General features: G+C 45.9%; 1 protein-coding gene across 1 annotated transcript in view; it reads left to right on the top strand.

Moving 5' to 3' along the window:
- saxo4 (stabilizer of axonemal microtubules 4) overlaps window positions 1-15,634 on the top strand; it is a 235,906-nt gene extending 220,272 nt beyond the window's left edge. Inside the window, exon 14 of the mRNA XM_086007780.1 lies at window positions 10,061-15,634. The gene's annotated coding sequence lies outside the window, so the exon portion shown is untranslated. The remainder of the gene's footprint in view (window positions 1-10,060) is intronic.
- Window positions 15,635-18,371: the final 2,737 nt, after the last annotated feature.

Here is an 18,371-nt window from a genome sequence, read left to right as displayed (position 1 = left end):
TTCCATGACCTTCAACGCACTGGAAAAGTAAGTATGAAGTTCCCATCACCCTCAATCTGATCCCCATTGCCTTTCTTCACCAGCACTCAGCTTTAGCAATCTCTTCCTCCACATCCCACTTGACACTCACATCCATGCACCCTTACCCATTCCCTCTCTCTCTCTGCTCACAATCACATAACTATTCCACCATGCAGCCCTCACACTCCCTATCACTCTGATGCTTTGAACACAACTGACAACACACAGGGAGGGCCCTTGGTCTTGCAACCTCACTCCATCTTTGTCTCTTTCTAAGTATCTATGCTATGCAATCTCTACACTCACTCCTTCATTCTCACTCAACCTCCACTTGTCTCCCTCATTGCAGGAAAAGAGAGCTCACAATAAAAGGGAAAGAGCCAGGACAGGAGGATGCCCACCATCATTAGCCCAGCTCACCCCCTGGGAGGAAGCCGTCCTGGAAATTGCCGGGGTTGAAAAAGATGCGCACGTTGTGGATGGACAGACGGGTGCATCACAGCAAGCTGGTGACAGAATAGTTTTCCATCTCTCGCATTGACATTGCATGAGTCACTGATAATGATTCTGAAGCTATAACAGATGGACTTATGATCATCTGCAATATGCAATGTGCATGTAACCTTGACCTCACATCTCTAACTCTTTCCTTTACTCCCCCACAGGACCATTGAGAGCCCCCGTCCCCAGTGTGCAGGACGAAGAGCCTGAGATTCCAGACTCCTCAGAGGAATCTGCAACCTCTGAGGGCACAGCGTCAGCAGAAATAAGCGCACCCAGCACCAGCGCAGACACTCACACCTCGGGGGGACCTTCGGGACATAGAGTAGTGTTGTCACCTGGTGTATCACAGCTCACAAGTGAGCTTTAGCAGATTGTGGAGACAGGGACAGCAGTGGAGAGTCCTCATCGGAGGGCGCAGGACTCTGTCAGCTCGGCTCAGCTGCATGTCGACCCTCTGCCTCTGGGTCCATCCATAAGATCAGAGGTGATGAAACTCCATGCACAGATGCATGGTCTCTGGCAGGTTTGGTCTCCAGGGTCGCTGCGAGTGTGAAGCGAATGGAGGAGTCCATAGTGAACATGAGCAGAGCCTTTGTGGAGTCATTGGTGCATGAACGCATCAACACGGAAAGGATGGCTACCTACGTGGAAATTATTGCTGCCTCCGTGGTAAGGCTGGCTACGGTAGAGGAGAGGAGGGCTACGGCCATGGAGGAGGTTAGTCACCAGGGTATGGAAAACATGGTGGCCTAGAAATTCCCTTGGGTTTGCGCCCATTTAGGGGCGCAAGAGTGGGTTGCGCCGGAAGTTGCGTCGCCACTGAAATTAGGTGGGCCTTTAAATCGGTGTAAGCCGGTAGCGCTGCGCCGGCACCGATGACGTCATCGGTGTGCGCAGCGCCCCGGTACCGCCCGAAACCACGCCGATCCCCATCTTCAGCAGCGGCCGCCTCTTCCCTGGCGGCCGCTAACAATGTTTTGAAAACCTGGCCGTGCTGCAGCCTTAGAGGCGCTATTTAAAGCGGAGGTGCGGCCGGCCGCTTTTTTGGCGGCCGCCTGCCCGCACCTCCTTCCCTGGCCTCCTCCACACCCCCCCCCCGCGGCATTGCCGGCTGGTTTCCGTGGAGCCCAGCACTTCGCCGTTGTGCCGGGCTCTTTTGCCGGCACTTTCAATGGGGCTCCGGCCGTTGCAGGCACCTCCCCCTTAAGAGAAGGGGGAGGCCTGCAGTACAGCAGCCTGCCGCTCCGCATCGGGTGGCGCAGCGGGACCGGCAGCGCTGAAATTCACTTTCAGCGCCCCAAGCGGGGCGGGCACACACTGTACCAGCGCCCGCTTCCGCTTTGGGGCGCTGAAAGTGAATTTGGGGCGGGCACAACTGGCTCGGCGGCGGGCGCTAAATTTCCGGCACAAACGTGCTGGCGGGGCGTCACCGAATTTATAGGCTGGTGAGTGTTCAGAATAGAATGACATCTCTTGAGTAGTGATTGGCATCTATTGAACATAGAAACCAGACCTTCATGGAAGTCCTTCTGAGTAGGACTGCCATTGCAGATACGGGTCCCCATGGCCCACCTGATGTGCAGCAAGGTGCTCTCAAGCCACTTGCAGGCGCGGAGGGGGAGCTGACCCGTGAGAGGGAGGTTGGTGGCAGACCTCAAGGAAGAGGGGGTTCCTCTCCAGGCGCTCACACTTCCATGCCACTGCAGAGCCCTCGGTCAGAGCCCCACCGGAGTCCACACCCAAGTGAGATAGACGTCTCAACCCCTGCACAGCCGCAGGAGCAGCAGACTGTTGACGAGCCCTCACAGGCTCGCCACCCCAGAGGACGCCCGCCAAAGGTGTAGAGACAGGAGCAGCAGGAAAGTGAGCAAGGGGCCTCCACATCTGCTGAAGCCGCAGGGGAACCACTACGTAGGAGCACGCGCAAGAGGAAAATAAAGCACAAGTAGTCACAAGGGTAGTCACTTGGGTGAAATTTTATGTATTGTTAAAAAAAGCCATCAGATGAATTCTGTCAATAAAAAGTCTGATGGCTACTGCTGTATTTGTGGTGTGTGTCATTTCGCGAATGGGACTTTCACATTGAGGGCTTAGGATTACTTGCAATTGTCAGTATGCTGGACAAATAGCTAGGAATCCGCAGGGTCTTGGCCATTGTCGATGCTCAGGTAAGTAGCTGCGAGGCAAAACTGCTTGATTGGCAGGCTAAGCAAATCTGGCCAGGATGAGTGTGTTCCTTGCATCCTGGGCAACAATGTTCTGGCGTAATGCTGCCGCTGGTTGTTGGTCCTCTGCAGGATGGTCGTTTTCGCCCTCCTCCTCCTCATCCTCCTCCTCCTCCATCATCATCATCATCATCATCTGAGGAGGGTATGTGAGGAGCCACTTGGTCCTCAGGAATCTGCAAGCCATAAAGCTGTGCCATGTTGTGAAGTGCACAGCAAACCACGACGATTCTGGAGACCCCGGCTTCTGAGTACTGTAGGGCTCCACCTGATCTATCTAGGCATCTGAAGCGCATCTTCAGCAAACCGATGGTTTGCTCGATAATGGATCTGGTGGAAATGTGGCTGGAGTTGTAGCGCTCCTCAGCTTCGTTGGCTGGCCTCCTCAATGGCGTCATTAGCCAAGTCCTCAGGGGATAGCCCTTGTCTCCAAGTAGCCATCCGTGAAGTTGGTCTGGTGGCCTGAATAGCGGAGGCACACTAGACTGGCGCAGTATGAAGGAGTCATGGCAACTGCCAGGGTACATGGCACAAACATGCAAAATCTCCTTCTTGTGGTCACACACCAGCTGAACGTTAAGCCCTTGCGGTTGACAAAAATACCTGAATTGCGATGGGGTGCCCTAAGGACCACATGTGTGCAGTCAACGACGCCCTGCACCCTTGGAAAGTCTGCCGGATGAGTTAATCCAACCACTCGCGCCGTCACACTTGTGCGATCCTTGGTGAAATGGATGTGATTGTGCGCGAGGGCAAAGAGAGCATCGGTTACCTGCGTGATGCAAGTGTGTGCGGCTGCCTGGGAAATGCCGCTGATGTCTGCTGATGATCCCTGGAATGAGCCTGAGGCAAAAAAGTTGAGTGTGGTGGTGACTTTGATGGCCACCGGTAAGGAGTGTCCACCTGGTCCTCTGGGCAGCAGGTCTTGCTGTAGCGTTGCGCAGATATCAGTCACTACCTCTCGCGAAAGACAGAGCTGCCTTTGGCACTGCTGCTCAGTCATGTTGAGGTAGCTGACCCTCTGTCTGTAGACCCTGTTTCGGGGGTATCTTCTGCGCTGACAGGCTTCCAGGCGCTGGCCCCTTCTGCCCTGTGCTGCCTCAGGTGGGTGAGCAGCAGCCTGTTGCTTCTGCTGCTGCTGCTGTTGTTGGTGCTGCTGTTGTTCCTGGTTCTGCTGCTGCCGCGCCTGGTGCTCGAGCACCTCTAATGCCCAGAAGGGAAGGAAAAAAATGGCTCCCATGCTTCTGGCATGTGCCTCTGTTGAGGAAGTGCTGAGTGAAGGTGGCGAGAGGGGTTTCCCAGGAGTTCACACTGGAGATGTGTGTGAGGCTCCAACCTTCCACAGGTGTGGTTAAGCCTGGTAAAAGTTGCCCCAGGCCTGAGACAAAAAATCCTGCCACCTGCAAATGATGGCTGATCAAATTTCCGCTTTAATGGTTGATCTGCAGCTGATAGTCAGCAAGCTAATAGTGCTCCCGCCAGGTTTCACAGTCGTGATTCCCACCAGTCGTGTTTTACGTGGGAAAAGGGTTAAAAGTACAAGGGACTGTTAAAATGGCATTATAGAGGCCATTTAGTGGTGATTAAGGGTCTTAAAGACCAGTCCCGCCTGTTGGATGCGGGACGGATTCGGGACCATCAGACACACCTGAGTAAAAATGGCTTGGAGTCGGAAACCAGGCGGGGGGGTCCCACCCGCCAGTTTTTGCGATTTTAACCCCCCGCATGCCTCCAAGCCCGCCTCCACGGCTCAGTTAAAATCGAGGCCTTTATACTTATCACCAATTGAACTGAACACCAGCTACTCATCATTTTCCATTGAACTAACTCCTGATAAATTATTCCTGTAGTGTCCGCGTATCAATAACACACGGACTGCAGGAGAACGGTAATAACAGGTGTTTACTGAACAGAGGGCATGCTGGAACTAACTGTACAATTTACTACACGGTGTTATATACAGGTGTGGTCACTACTGGTACTGCAGTATACAGGGGCTGTAAAAGATAGTTCCTCTCGTAAAGGTACATACATTACAATTCCTCCCCTTTTAGATAAACAGTACATAACATTCATTTAACAATTAACTAATAACTAATTACAATTACAATTTTCTTTGTACTATATAGATCAGCTGAAAGTAATCATTTATAAATTCAGTCTTTGAGGAGGCTTCCTGATCCTGTCTGGATAGCGCCTTTCTCGAGTATCCTGTTCTTGCGGCGGAGTCGATTCTGGCTCATTGTCATTGGTTGGTTCGTCAGCTTCCAATACCACTGATTCTGAGGTAGACGCAATCTGTACTTCGGGTTCATCACCAGGTATGTATGGGCGAGGCATGGGGTTGACTTGTTCCTGTGACTCTAGAATCTGGTCAACATGGCGTCTCATGATGCTCTCTCCAACGTCCACTGTGTACATTAGTGGTCCCTGCCGTGTGCATCTCGTTCCTGGCTGCCATTTTTCTGTTCGGTAGTCACGGGCCAAGACTGGTTGCCCTATCTTGAAGCTCCTGGTTGGCTTCTCATTGATGTGCTGGAATTGCCTATTCTCAATATCTTGTCTTATGTTTGGTTTGAGCAAATCCAGGCGACATCTTAACCTTCGGTTAAAGAACATCATGGCTGGAGCTTGGTTGGTGACTGCATGTGTCGCATTCCGGTAAGCAAACAAGAAATTGTCCACCTTGTGTTGCAGTGGTATGTTGTCGTTATACATCGCCTTTATTGCTTTTTTAAAGGTTTGAACAAACCTCTCAGCTAATCCATTTGTGGCTGGATGATATGGGGCGGATGTGTAATGCTTTACCCCATTATTCCTCAAAAACCTCCGGAAATCCTTGGACACAAACTGTGGTCCATTGTCGGAGCAAATCTGTTCTGGCAAGCCATTCCTGGCGAAGATGGTCCGTAGGACTGCAATAGTTTTCTCCGTGGTGGTGGAGGACATTTTGATGACCTCTGGCCATTTCGAATGTGCATCCATGGCGATTAAAAACATTGAGTCCATAAATGGAGCAGCAAAATCAATGTGTACCCGTTGCCATGGAGATGAGGGCCACTCCCATGGGTGTAGCGGGGCCTGTGGTGGAGCGTTTTGGACTTTCTGGCATCCTGTGCATCTCTTGGTCATTTCCTCGATTTCTTTATCGATTCCCGGCCACCACACAAACGCCCTGGCTAGGCTCTTCATTTTTACCCCTCCCAGATGACCCTCATGAAGCTCATTGAGCACTCTATCTCTCAACTTGGGTGGAATTACCACTCGGGATCCACACATCAAGGTCCCCCGGCACACTGACAGCTGTTCTCTCCTTGGCGAGAATGCTGGCAACAGTGAGTCGCCATGTGCTGGCCATCCCTTCACCGTCAAATCATAGACCCGAGAGAGTGTCGGGTCATTTCGGGTTTCCTTCTCTATACTTGAGTTTGTAACAGGTAGACATTCGACTATGGTCGAGTGGAATATCTCAACAGGGTCCACTGCAGGTGCTTCCTCCACCATAGGCAGCGGCAGGCGTGACAGCCCATCAGCGTTTCCATGCTGTTTCGTGCCCTTATACTCTATGTCGTATTGATGTGTCCCTAGAAAAAGGGACCATCTTTGCAGCCGTTGCACCATCATCACTGGAACGCCCTTCTTTGGGTTAAAAATGGAGACAAGAGGCTGGTGATCAGTCAGTAAGGTGAATTTCTGCCCGTGCAGATAGTGTTTGAACTTCTTCACCCCCCACACCAGGCTGAGGGCCTCCCTGTCAATCTGGGCGTAGTTACGCTCGGCTGAGGTTAACGAGCGTGACGCAAAGGCTATTGGCCTCTCTGAATCGTCAAGGAATTTGTGCGACAGCACCGCTCCAATGCCGTAGGGAGACGCATCACATGCCAACCAAATCGGTAGTGTTGGATTGTCGTGGGCCAATACTTCTTTTGAAGTGATTTGGCATTTACATTTCTGAAAGGCACGCTTACACTTGTCACTCCATTTCCATGCTACTCCAGTTTGCAGCAGGGCATTCAGTGGGTGCAGAATTGTAGACAAATTTGGCAAGAACTTATGGTAGTAGTTCACCAACCCGAGGAACGACCTCAGTTACGACACATTTTCCGGTGCTGGAGCCTTGACTACTGCCTCAATCTTGTCTGGGGACTTATGTAACCCCTCTTCATCAATCACGTGGCCACAATACGAGATTTGTTTCCTGAAAAACTCGCATTTGGGGCGGTTGGCTCGTAGCCCATATTCTTGTAATCTAGTGAGCACCTGCTCCAGGTTGGCAAGGTGTTCACTGTCATTTTCGCCCGTAACCAGGATTTCGTCCAAATAACACTGGGTCCCCGGGATCCCTTGCAGGACTTGTTCCATCGCCTTCTGCCAAATAGCCAGAGCTGATGCTACCCCGAATACCAGTCGGTTGTACTGGTAAAGACCTTTGTGAGTGTTTATCGTGAGGTATTTTCTAGATGCTTCTTCTACCTCCATTTGTAGATACGCTTGGGCCAGATCAATCTTTGTAAAGCGTTTCCCTCCAGATAGTGAGGTGAAAATATCTTCTATCCGCGGAAGTGGATATTGTACTGTGTGAAGGACTGGGTTCACAGTTACCTTAAAGTCCCCACAGATGCGAACCTTCTTCAGCTACCCAGGCGTGCTGCTCAATGATTTCTTCATTACAGGAACGGTGGGTGTGGCCCACTTGCTCCAGTCCACCTTGGACAGCACACCTGAACGCTCCAGACTCTCCAGCTCTGCTTCGACGGCTGGGCGGATCGCATACGGTACCAGTCTGGCCTTAAAAAATTTTGGGTTTGCGTTATCTTCAATTTTTATCGTTGCCGTTACGCCTTTTAGAGTCCCAAGTCCTTGCTGGAACACCTCTTTCGCGTCAGTTAGAATTTTTGACAGTCGTCCAGGTGTGACGTCATCATCCTTTTTGTCAGCCACAGTAGCGCCTGAATGGAATGCCAATCCAATTGTATTTTTCGGATCCATTCACGTCCCAATAATGGTGGTCCTCCATCTTGTAGTATATATAGATACAGTTTCTGTGTTTCCTTGCCGTTGTATTTAACGGGCACCCTTATTTTTCCTCTGGGGTAGACTTTTTGCCCCGTATATGTCTTCAAGACAATGGATGTGTCCTTCAAGGGTATGTGTGAGAATAGCCGCTCGTAGTCTCATCGATTCATGACTGTTAGGGCTGATCCTGTGTCCAATTCCATCTTTACTTGGGACCCTGCTATCATGAGGGTGACCCAAATGGTTCAGTGATCCTCCTTTGCGATCACGTTGTGTAACTTTAGACAACTTAGTCTCCTGCTCCCGGAGTCATTATCACTCTTCTGATCTTCTGAACTACTGTCCGTCATCTTTTGTACTTTCTTGTACTATTCCTTAGTAGTTCTTTTAGTGTTGACCTGCAGACTCATGCTATGTGTCCCACTTTTCCACATTGCCTGCATACTTTGTCCTTAAACCAGCAATCCTTCTGGTCATGGGTTGTTCTGCCGCAGCGATAGCACTTTTCTGCTCCATATGCCATTTCATTGGTGCTATATTCTTGCGGTTTCTGTTGTATTTCCGCAGCTCCCCGTGCTGCTGCTTCGTAGGATACTGCCACACTGAAAGCCTTTTCTAGCGTAAGGTCCTTTTCCGAAAGTAGTCGTTTCTGGGTTCCTTCACTCTGGAGCCCGCAGACAAACTTATCCCTTAAGGTATGTGCCAGTCCTGTTCCGAACTGGCAGTGTTTCGATAACTTGCGTAGTTCCGTAAGATAGTCAGCATTACTCTCGTCTTTGTGCTGGTTTCTTTTATGGAACTTGAATCTTTCTGCTATCAGCAGCGGTGTAGGGTTTAGATGTTCCTGTAAGATATTGACAATCTCTTCAAAGCTTTTCTCCATTGGTTTAGCTGGGGTAATTAAATTCCGCAATAGGCCGTACGTTCTCGCACCCATCAAATTCAATAATACTGACGCCCTCTTTCCATCGGCCACCTCATTTGCCTTGTAGTACACTTCAATTCTTTCCACATACATGGTCCAGCCTTCTATTTCGTTGTCGAAAGCAGTGATGCTGCCACTCTTCGGCATCTTGGGTGGTTTAAAATGGCGCCTCCCGCGCTTTTCCTTCTTCCCCAATGGATTAAAATGGCGCCTCCCGCGCTTTTCCTTCTTCCCCCTGCTGCCAATGCTGCTCCTAGCATTCTAAATAGTAATGGCAGCGCCCCGCGGCTTTCTGCGCGTCTCTCTTTTGTTAATTAATTTTCTTAGTTTTATTCTTCTTCAACGCTGTCCACTGCGCGTCTCTTTTCCTTCTCCCTTTTTTATTTTCTTTAACGCTGCCCGGCTCTTGAGCACCGGCCGCGCCCTGTGCGCTCCACCCTCTCTCTCTCTTTTCCTTCCCGACGACGCTGCTCAGCCCCCTTGCAGAGTCGCTCGATCGAGCTCTAGCCCGCCGCAGTCCGGGAAGGGTCAGCGCACTACCTGCCACCAGCCCGATTTGCTGGAACACCTTGACTGGAGAGCCAAGCCCAGCTCTCCACAGCTTCCCCTGCGATTCTCTGAACTCCGATGGATCACTGGGCGGTTGCCCACGGTTGACGCCCGTTGCTCTGGCTTCGACCTCCAAGAAGCTTCTTTTCAGGGATGGATCCCTGTGAGGTGATGCAGTACTGCAGGTGAGTTTGAACTTGCTCGTCGCCACTGTAGTGTCCGCGTATCAATAACACACGGACTGCAAGAGAACGGTAATAACAGGTGTTTAGAGGGTATGCTGGAACTAACTGTACAATTTACTACACGGTGTTATATACAGGTGTGGTCACTACTGGTACTGCAGTATACAGGGGCTGTAAAAGATAGTTCCTCTCTTAAAGGTACATACATTACAATTCCCATTGCCACAATTCTCCTCTGCTATTTGCAGTGTAATCAATGAGGGTGATCCCTGGTGTTGGAGGGCTAAGTTATGAGGAACAAGTAGATAAGTTGTGAGTCCTTCAGCCTCAAGAAAGATGTCTCAAAAAGCACCTTATAGAAATATATAAGATACTTAACCAGTTAGAGAAAGTACATGTGGAACAATACTTTCAGGTATGCCAGGGCAGCAGGTTAGAAGACCATTGATTTAAGGTTTAGAAGCAAGACTAAGAAGTATTTCTTTACACAGTGATTATCATCTGTGACAGGTTGCTAAAAAGAAGGACTGAGTCCAGGACACTGGGCTCATTAAAGAAATAGCTAAAATGCTGAAATGGAAAGATGATAGGGTTGGCATTCTGGACCCAATCACAGCACTCTTTTGTCTTCACAGGTAGTGGTGGTTTTCCTCAGTGACCTTTTCTTCAGAAGAAGCAGAAGGAAAATGACATCTCCTGAACTCAAGCTCACATTAAGAATGTGGTATTCAGCTATTTGCAATCGCTGTTCACACACACATCCCTTCAACAGTCAGGGACAAGAGTCTCCCAAGAAGAACAATTTTAAATGATTTTATTTCTCTATATTTAGTTAAATGTTTGTTGATCCTGTTGAATAGTGGTTGTTAGAGAATGTGAGTGATCATTAGTGATTTGATTTAGTTTTCATTACAGTTTTAAATGTGCCATCAATCCTACTTCAGTAAAATAAATGAGATGTGAAACAACTGACTTTATACTGATCTAGCATATACACAACACCAGCAGATATAGAAAAATAAGCTTCATGTGATTATAACATCTCAGTGGGGGGGGTTCATATGGCAATGTTGTAGACATTGTTCAGAGGTCTGCTCTTGCCTGTGGCGGCCTCCATGGGGAAATGTTTTCAAAGGTACTTTTTATATTGGTGCCAGGGCTCTGGGAGATTGGCATTCAAGCAGATACCTGTAACCTCTGAGCACTGCTCTTTGTTTTTACTATACTTGCCTACCACTAGTCCCTGTTGGAAAGCCAACAGCAAGAGGCATGTGTTTTCCTCACCTGTGGTGGTCATTTTTAAGACCCACAAAAATTCAGATTCCATAATGTCATCTGCTGTGTGAAAATAGGCTCCTCTATATTAAAATGTGCCACTGGTGTCAGAATATAGCATACTAGCCACCTGGTGCACACTATCAATATAACAGCGCCGAAAGGGGCACTGATTCTATTCTCGAGCTGGTATCCCACTTTTCAGATTGTGCCAATCACACCTGTCAAGTAAACCATTTGTGTCAACTGCTTCAGTCTATGCTAATTATATCAGCTTTGTTCTCGCTGCAAGACTCCCAATAAGCTGATCTAAGCATACCAGCTGTTCCAGCTGTCAACGACAGAGGTGCATATAAAAAAGAAAAGACTTAGATTTATAAAGTGCTTTTCATGACCTCAGGACATCCCAAAACGCTTTACAGCCAATTAAGTACTTTTGAAGCATAGTCACTGTTGTAATGTCAGCCAATTTGTGCACATCAAGATCCCACAAACAGCAATGTGATAATGACCAGATAATCTGTTTTAGTGATGTTGGTTGAGAGATAAATATTGGACAGGACACCGGGGAGAAATCCCCTGCTCTTCTTCAAAATAGTGCCATGGGATCTTTTACATCCACCTGAGAGGTCCGATGGGGCCTCAGCTTAAAGTCTCATCCAAAACACAGCACCTCAAACAGTGCAACGCTCCCTCAGTACTGCACTGGAGTGTTAGCCTAGATTTTGTACTCAAGTCCCTGAAGTAGGACTTTGAATCCAAAACCTTCTGATTTAGAGGCAAGAATGCTACCCACTGAGCCACAGCTGACACTTAAGAAGAGTGTGCTTCACCAAAAAGGCATTAGGGTATTTGTGACCTGTTGTATGAAGACCTGCAACCATACTCATTTGCCCGCACTGCTCTCTCAGAGGCTACGAAGCTGACCACCACTCTCAACTTCTTTGACACAGAGTTATTACAGATGTTCAGTTTTGGGCCCCGCACCTCAGCAAGGATGTATTGGCCTTGGAGGGGGCGCAATACAGATTTAACAGAATGGTACTGGGGCTTAGCGGGTTAAATTATGAGACAGGTTGCATAAATTTGGCTTGTATGCCCTTGAGTATAGAAGATTGAGAAGTGATCTGATTGAGGTGTTTAAAATGTTAAGAGGATTTGATAGGGTAGATACAGATAAACTATTTCCTCTGGTGGGGGAATTAATAACAGGGGGATGTAATCTTTAAATTAGAACTAGGCCATTCAGGAACAAAATTAGGAAGCACTTTTTCACACAAAAGGTAGTAAAAATGTGGAACTTTCTTCCTCAAAAGGCTGTGGATGCTAGGACAATTGGAGCTTTCAATGCTGAGAATGGTAAGATTTTTGCTAGGTAAGGATATCAAGGGATATGGAGCAAAGGTGGGTAAATGGAGTTGAGGTAGCACATCAGCCATGATCTAATTGAGTGGCGGAGCAGGTCCAAGAGCCCTGTTGATCTGACTCCTGTTCCCAATGTTCCAGGCATAGGGAATCTCTGGAATATCATCCAGGGAGCAGTAGGGGTATGCATTCATCAGGTTACTGACCTCCTTTACACCAAAGCAAACCAATTCATAAGTTTTGGCATCACAGCAAGGCAGTAAGGGCCTTACAATTTTATGGGGTTTCTGGCTTCTTCTAAGTCCAGGGTGCAATCAATGGCACCTACATTGCATTGAGGGAACCCACCGAATACCTACTCAGCTATCTAATAGTGAAGGGATCCCACTACCTCAATGTCCTGATTCTGTGTGACAACAATCAAAAGATCCTCCATGTTAATGGCTGATATACAGGAAGATGCGATGATGCCTTCATCATTATGGCCTTCCCTGACCTCTTCAGGGAGGAGAATTAGATCTGCAGATGACTTCTAGCTAACCAAGCATACTGCCTGCTCCCATTGCCTATGATTCCAATCAGAGTGCCCTGAACAGCAGCAGATGAACAGCATGATGAGGCACAAGCAGCTTCCAGGCTAGTGATTGAGAGGACCTCTGAGGGAGTAGGCCTGAGATCTGGCATGTGCAGCAGTCCTGAGAGACAGCAGTATCAGGCAGGTGGACTCCAGCCATTGCCAATCCCCTGGGTCCTGGACCTGTGGCCCCAATTGTTATCAACATGGCTGGTCTAATGGCAGCTATTAGATCCTGAAAGCCCTGAGACATGAGGCCCCCACGGTCTGGAAGCTGCATTTCATGCTGTGCACCAATCTGTTCCCTATTTACTCCAAAGCACCATGAAGGTGGTGGTACTGACTGGTACTTAGCTGTTTCTTTGCTGGAGATCTCCTGCAGATTGCAATGAAGCTGCCACTCGCTCCACTGGTGCCTGCAACAAAGACAAAACCGCCATGATGTTGCCGCAAAGGACATCAGGGTCATAACTTTCAGTTGCTACACATCCTTGGTGACTGACCTTTTTTTCAGGCAAGTACCCATGAATTTACAGTCATAATTCTGTAAATGTATAGTAAAAAAAACATTGCTAAGACATGCAGTGAGGTTACTGAAAGTGAAGTGGGAGCCAAGCCCTGTTGCTCTTTTACCTGGTTGTCCCCCAGCCTGCTGCTGAACACTGCAGGCTGAAGGGTCTTTTTAAAGGCTGCACAGAAGTTTCCAGGTAGTTCAGCAGCTTACACCAGTTTTATGTGGGTTTTAAACCAATGCAAATGCAAATGAGCAGACCCAAGAAACCCATGTGTAACTCCCTCTGCAGGCCACTAGTGGATGAAAGTTTTTTTTTAAGGGTTGAGTATCTAATTTCCAGGAAATTCTCGGCCATTGTGTTTTTCTCTCTTCCTGCACTATCAGCAAGACATCACTGTTTACTCTTCTTTCAATGCATCCTGAGATTGGATGACATTGGAGTCCTATTTGTGCTTTATAACTGTCTCCAGATTTGCAACTTATAACTAAAACACTTGTAAAAGTTCATCTATAAACTTTCCAAAGAATGTTGTTACTAAGCATAAGCAGACTACAGTGATACCATCCTGCTCCAGAGTGCATTGCAAGAAGGAGCAGCAATGGCATTTTCCTCAGTAGTGGAAACTGCAAAGTGAGAAGTTGAATACTTGCTGCATTATTTGACACCCCTTTTCTCCTCCCCATGGAAGCTAACTTGCAAAACATAAAATCATGAATAAAACGTAGTTAGTGCTGTTAGCTAAGACTATTTTTTCTCCATCTTAATTTTATATGCTGATGATTATAAACACTATCAGAAATTATCTTCAGTTTCATTAAAATGTGATTTTCTTTTAATCTTCTGCCTCTAAATTTGCATTTTATCTTTCTGTATTGCATAAAACCCTTAAAGATGATTGATCCATTTATAATACTTCCTTTGAGGAAACAAGATATGAATGGGGTATTTATACATACTCTCTGTCCATGAATGAGCAGTGACAATATACCCCCCTCCCAATTTCTCCCCTCTTCTCTTAAAGAGATTGTTACTGAGGTACAATTCCATGGTTGGTGGAAGCCATTAAACCTCACTCAAGTGGTCATCCTTCATGGCAGGATATTCAATCATGGGAGACACCACAGTTAAGCTCTATCCTGTCCTCATCCAACATGCACACCTATACATTTTTCACCAGGGGCATGGGGTAAAGATTAGGAGCATCAACCCAACTTTGTTTTTGACTCCCTCGCTTAGGCACACCAAGGCCAATGTAGTGCTCCCATTGTTGGTCTAGCAGAGATCAGTTAAACTAACAGGGATTTGATTTCAAACTTGAGAATTACTTAGTGCAACAATATCACAGGCCATGATGTGACGGAATAAGCCATATTCCAAGAGATACACCATCATATGAATAGATTTCTGACATTATTAATACATAATATACTGGGTTTAAAAATCTAAAGCCTCGGCGACACAAGCTGTGTCAAAACAGGCTTCTGAGATGGGTAGGTTTGATAACACAAGCTGTAAAAACCACACAGGCTTTTGAAATGGGAATTGATCGTTAATGCTAATACAAAGGCCCTATTGAAATAGCAGTTTGGCACTTCCACAAGGTCTGGAGTTTGGGAGAGACACAATGGAATGACCCAAGTAAAGTGTTACAAACTAACACATTGAACAGAAACTAGAAACATTAAAAGAGGCATGTGCCTTTGAAAAGATGAGATCAAGTAAAAGAAACACCTGCTGGTCAAATAGTTTTTATGTTAAACTTGAAAGACAGGAGGCATAAGACTATAATATAACCAACTAAGATGGCTAGGAAAACAACCACCCTAGTTGAAGTGTCTTTAATTTACATGTAGTAAATATGATACCAACAGAACACTTTGAAGATATGACTTCAATAGATGACACCAAGCAATCACATGGTTTTTGTATTGAACTTGGAACACCACGAAGTCACAACGTCTGCTAATAAACAGTTAAGCCAGTATTAAGAATTGAATGAAAGATCTTCAATAAGAATGACATCAAATAAATACTACTGTCATATTGTTTTTTTGATAACTATTGAACACCTAAAGGTAGAGACAGATGTCTGAGAGTTGGCAGCTGAAATGGCAGTAAGAATAGAAAGAAGTCAACACAAAGAATGAATAAAGATAATTAGCTTACATCAGCAGAAAACTTCAAAGGATATACCATTCAAAAAAAGGTATAAAATAAGAGATTTTCAAACAGAAAGTCAGAAGTCGCTGGAAGGGCAAGTGTTTCTCAACTTCACAAGCACGCTCTGTAAGTTTTTAACTTTGAGTCTCGGGTAATCAAGGTATTTGATTTTGGTGGATATTCTGGATTAAGAATAAGTAAAAGTGTGGAAAAGTAATGAAGTTAAGATTTGAGAATAAGGATTTCTGAGAATAGTATTGTGTAAGCTAATTGTTATTGAACTGTTAATGTTGCGACTGACTCAACAACTGTTAACTGAATGTCGGCTCGTAAATAAAACTATATATTTTTAGAATTGTCTCACAGAGTGTTTCTGTGTCAACCTCGCAAACTCAATTTCTGTACACTCTTTTGTAAGGAGTTGCAGAATTCTGGGGGGTATTCCAGACCCTCATAATATCCGGAAGGTTACAGTCTAGTTAAACTTATTAAAAGTGCTATCCGGAGGACAGTAACATCTTCACGATGTTCCTTTCCTTTAGGGAGAGATAATTTGAACCTTTAGACCCAATTAAGCGTCTTATAGAATTTGACTATCTTTAACTTTAATTGAAGGTGAATGTCTGGGGAATACGCCTGATCTGGGGTAGCCCGAAAAGGACTAGTAATTATCCCTTCAATGATACGTCAGAGAACTTCATAATGAGGTCTGCTGCTTATTGGAAAATGTCCAAATATGCCAGTTTACATAGTGAGATTGGCAGGGACCTGTGTAAAACTTCTACAGTCAGCTGGGTAAAAGCGATTGTTTATTTGCTTAATTGGAAAGGGGTACAAAGTTGCTCCATGATTGTCAGAATGTGTTGACAAATTATAGAAATGAGTTTACCGTTGCTGTGTGCACAGTTTTGGTTGGACAGTCCAATTATTGAACAGGCTTGAAATTTTGAAATATAAAGCTGGCACCATATTATGAAAGTGTCAGCTGTGGCTCAGAGGTAGCACCCTCACCTTTGAGTCAGTAGGTTGTGGGTTCAGGTCCCACTCCAGAGACTTGAGCCCAAAATCTAGGCTAGACACTCCAGTGTAGTGCAGAGCTCCTTGGAGTGGTTGTGACACTTCCTTCTAGGTCTCATCATTTGGAGACATTAATTATTGAAGTTGTTAAGCTTCTTGCTAAACTTTCACTATCAGTCAAAGTAAATATATGAACTCAAGCCATAAATCTCAAACCCTGCTTATCCCTGTATCACCCCTGTCCTGTTTTTGGCTTGGCAAAAATGGCAATTCTAAATGTAATCGATTGGGATAGCCTGAGGATGTGTTAAGGTGCTATAAAAATCCAATTTCATTTTTTATTACTTAACACAGTCTACCAGCAAATACAAACTTACTACACTTTCAAAGTGACATTTCACAACACAGGAATGTTTTACTGCCACAATTAACATTGTAACAAGCTAGGATTTGATGGATTCAAGTCCCTACCTGCGTACAATGGGCAGCTATTAGTTGGATCAGTAACATGCAGTGAATCTAACAATCCAAACCCAAATCTATTTCATAATGATTATTTAAAAATAATACTTTTTCCTAAAATGGAAATCCTGCGAACAAAGGTACAAATCACTCAGAAAGGTCCCAAAATCAAAAATAACAAGGACGTGACTTTTCCTCTGCTTTAGTGTAACAGCCACAGTGATATTGAAAGTGTCATACTTTCTGTCATGTGTTTCAGGTGAGACTTCAGCTACATTACCTGCCCTTCCAATTTTGTTTCAAATACCAGATTCCCCCAATACCCCCCAAGGAAATAATTTGCTCCATTATTGTGGGATCAGAAGGAACAGAACACACAGGCAAATAGTAATAGGGTTACTCCAGTGACATACATAAACAGAACCATGCAGTCGTCTCTTTCCATCACAAGCATGCATTCAGTCTCTCACACATACATATGAATGGGACAATCGATCAGACCAACTCTTAAAACATTCACATTTGGAAATGTTTTTCTTTTTTTCTTTCCTCCATAAGCCACTGACACCTAGGGATTGAAGCCCTGCTGAGTGCATTTTTAGTGCACTAGTAGATACATTTATGCACAATTTTTGTATTAGTGTAAATGAAAGTTTTGTGACAACCCAAAGCTTTTGAGGGCATAAGAATCTCCAGAACCCCCAACAAGTTTGACTCTACTTCAGTACTAGGCTGAGTCTTCCTCCGATTAAAGCTTTCCTCAAGTTAAAAGATTCTCAGGACCTTAAATAGTTGAGAAAAGAAGTAGATTGGCTGAAAATATACAATAATAAACAGTACATCAATCAATTGCGATACCTTCCTGGCTGGAGGGTGAAAAAACAGTAGGCAAAAATGGACTTCAGAAGGCTGGCAGAACAATAGTACTCAATGTTCACTGTCTATCAATCTGAAGGACTTGACAAGAAGGATGGTAGCAAGAAAGTTATAGTACCTGCCCTCATAATTGATAACTGATGTCTCTTTTTTACTTCTTTTGTTTCTTTTATTCTTTTGTCCGATCGCAGCCCTGCCTCCGATCTATCTTTTCTTTCCAGTTTTGAAGAAGGGTTCAACCCGAAACGTCAACTCAAATTTCTGTCCACGGATGTTGCCTGACCTGCTGAGTTTTTCCAGCATTTTCTGTTGTTATTTCGGATTTCCAACATCCGCAGTATTTTGCTATCGAATTACCATCAGCATTATTGACATGGAAAGGGAAAAGGGAGGAAAATAGGCAGGGTTTCCAATGAGCAATTGAATAGGCTGTTAACACATGTCTAGGCATGATTGGTACTATTTTGATGAGGTACATAGAAACATAGAAGATAGGAGCAGGAGTAGGCCATTCGGCCCTTCGAGCCTGCTCCGCCATTCAATGAGATCATGGCTGATCATCCAAATTCAGTACCCTGTCCCTGCCTTCTCCCCATATCCCTTGATCCCTTTAACCTTAAGAAATATATCCAACTCTTTCTTGAATATGTTTAATGAACTGGCCTCCACCGCCCTCTGTGGCAGAGAATTCCACAGGTTCAC

This window comes from Somniosus microcephalus, chromosome 15 (genome assembly GCF_052327205.1).
Source record: "Somniosus microcephalus isolate GS21.2 chromosome 15, FLI_Smic_1.0, whole genome shotgun sequence".
NCBI classification, from domain to species: Eukaryota; Metazoa; Chordata; class Chondrichthyes; order Squaliformes; family Somniosidae; genus Somniosus; species Somniosus microcephalus.
The sequence above is the reverse complement of the archived record's forward strand: the minus strand, read 5'-3'. Positions and strand labels throughout refer to the sequence as shown.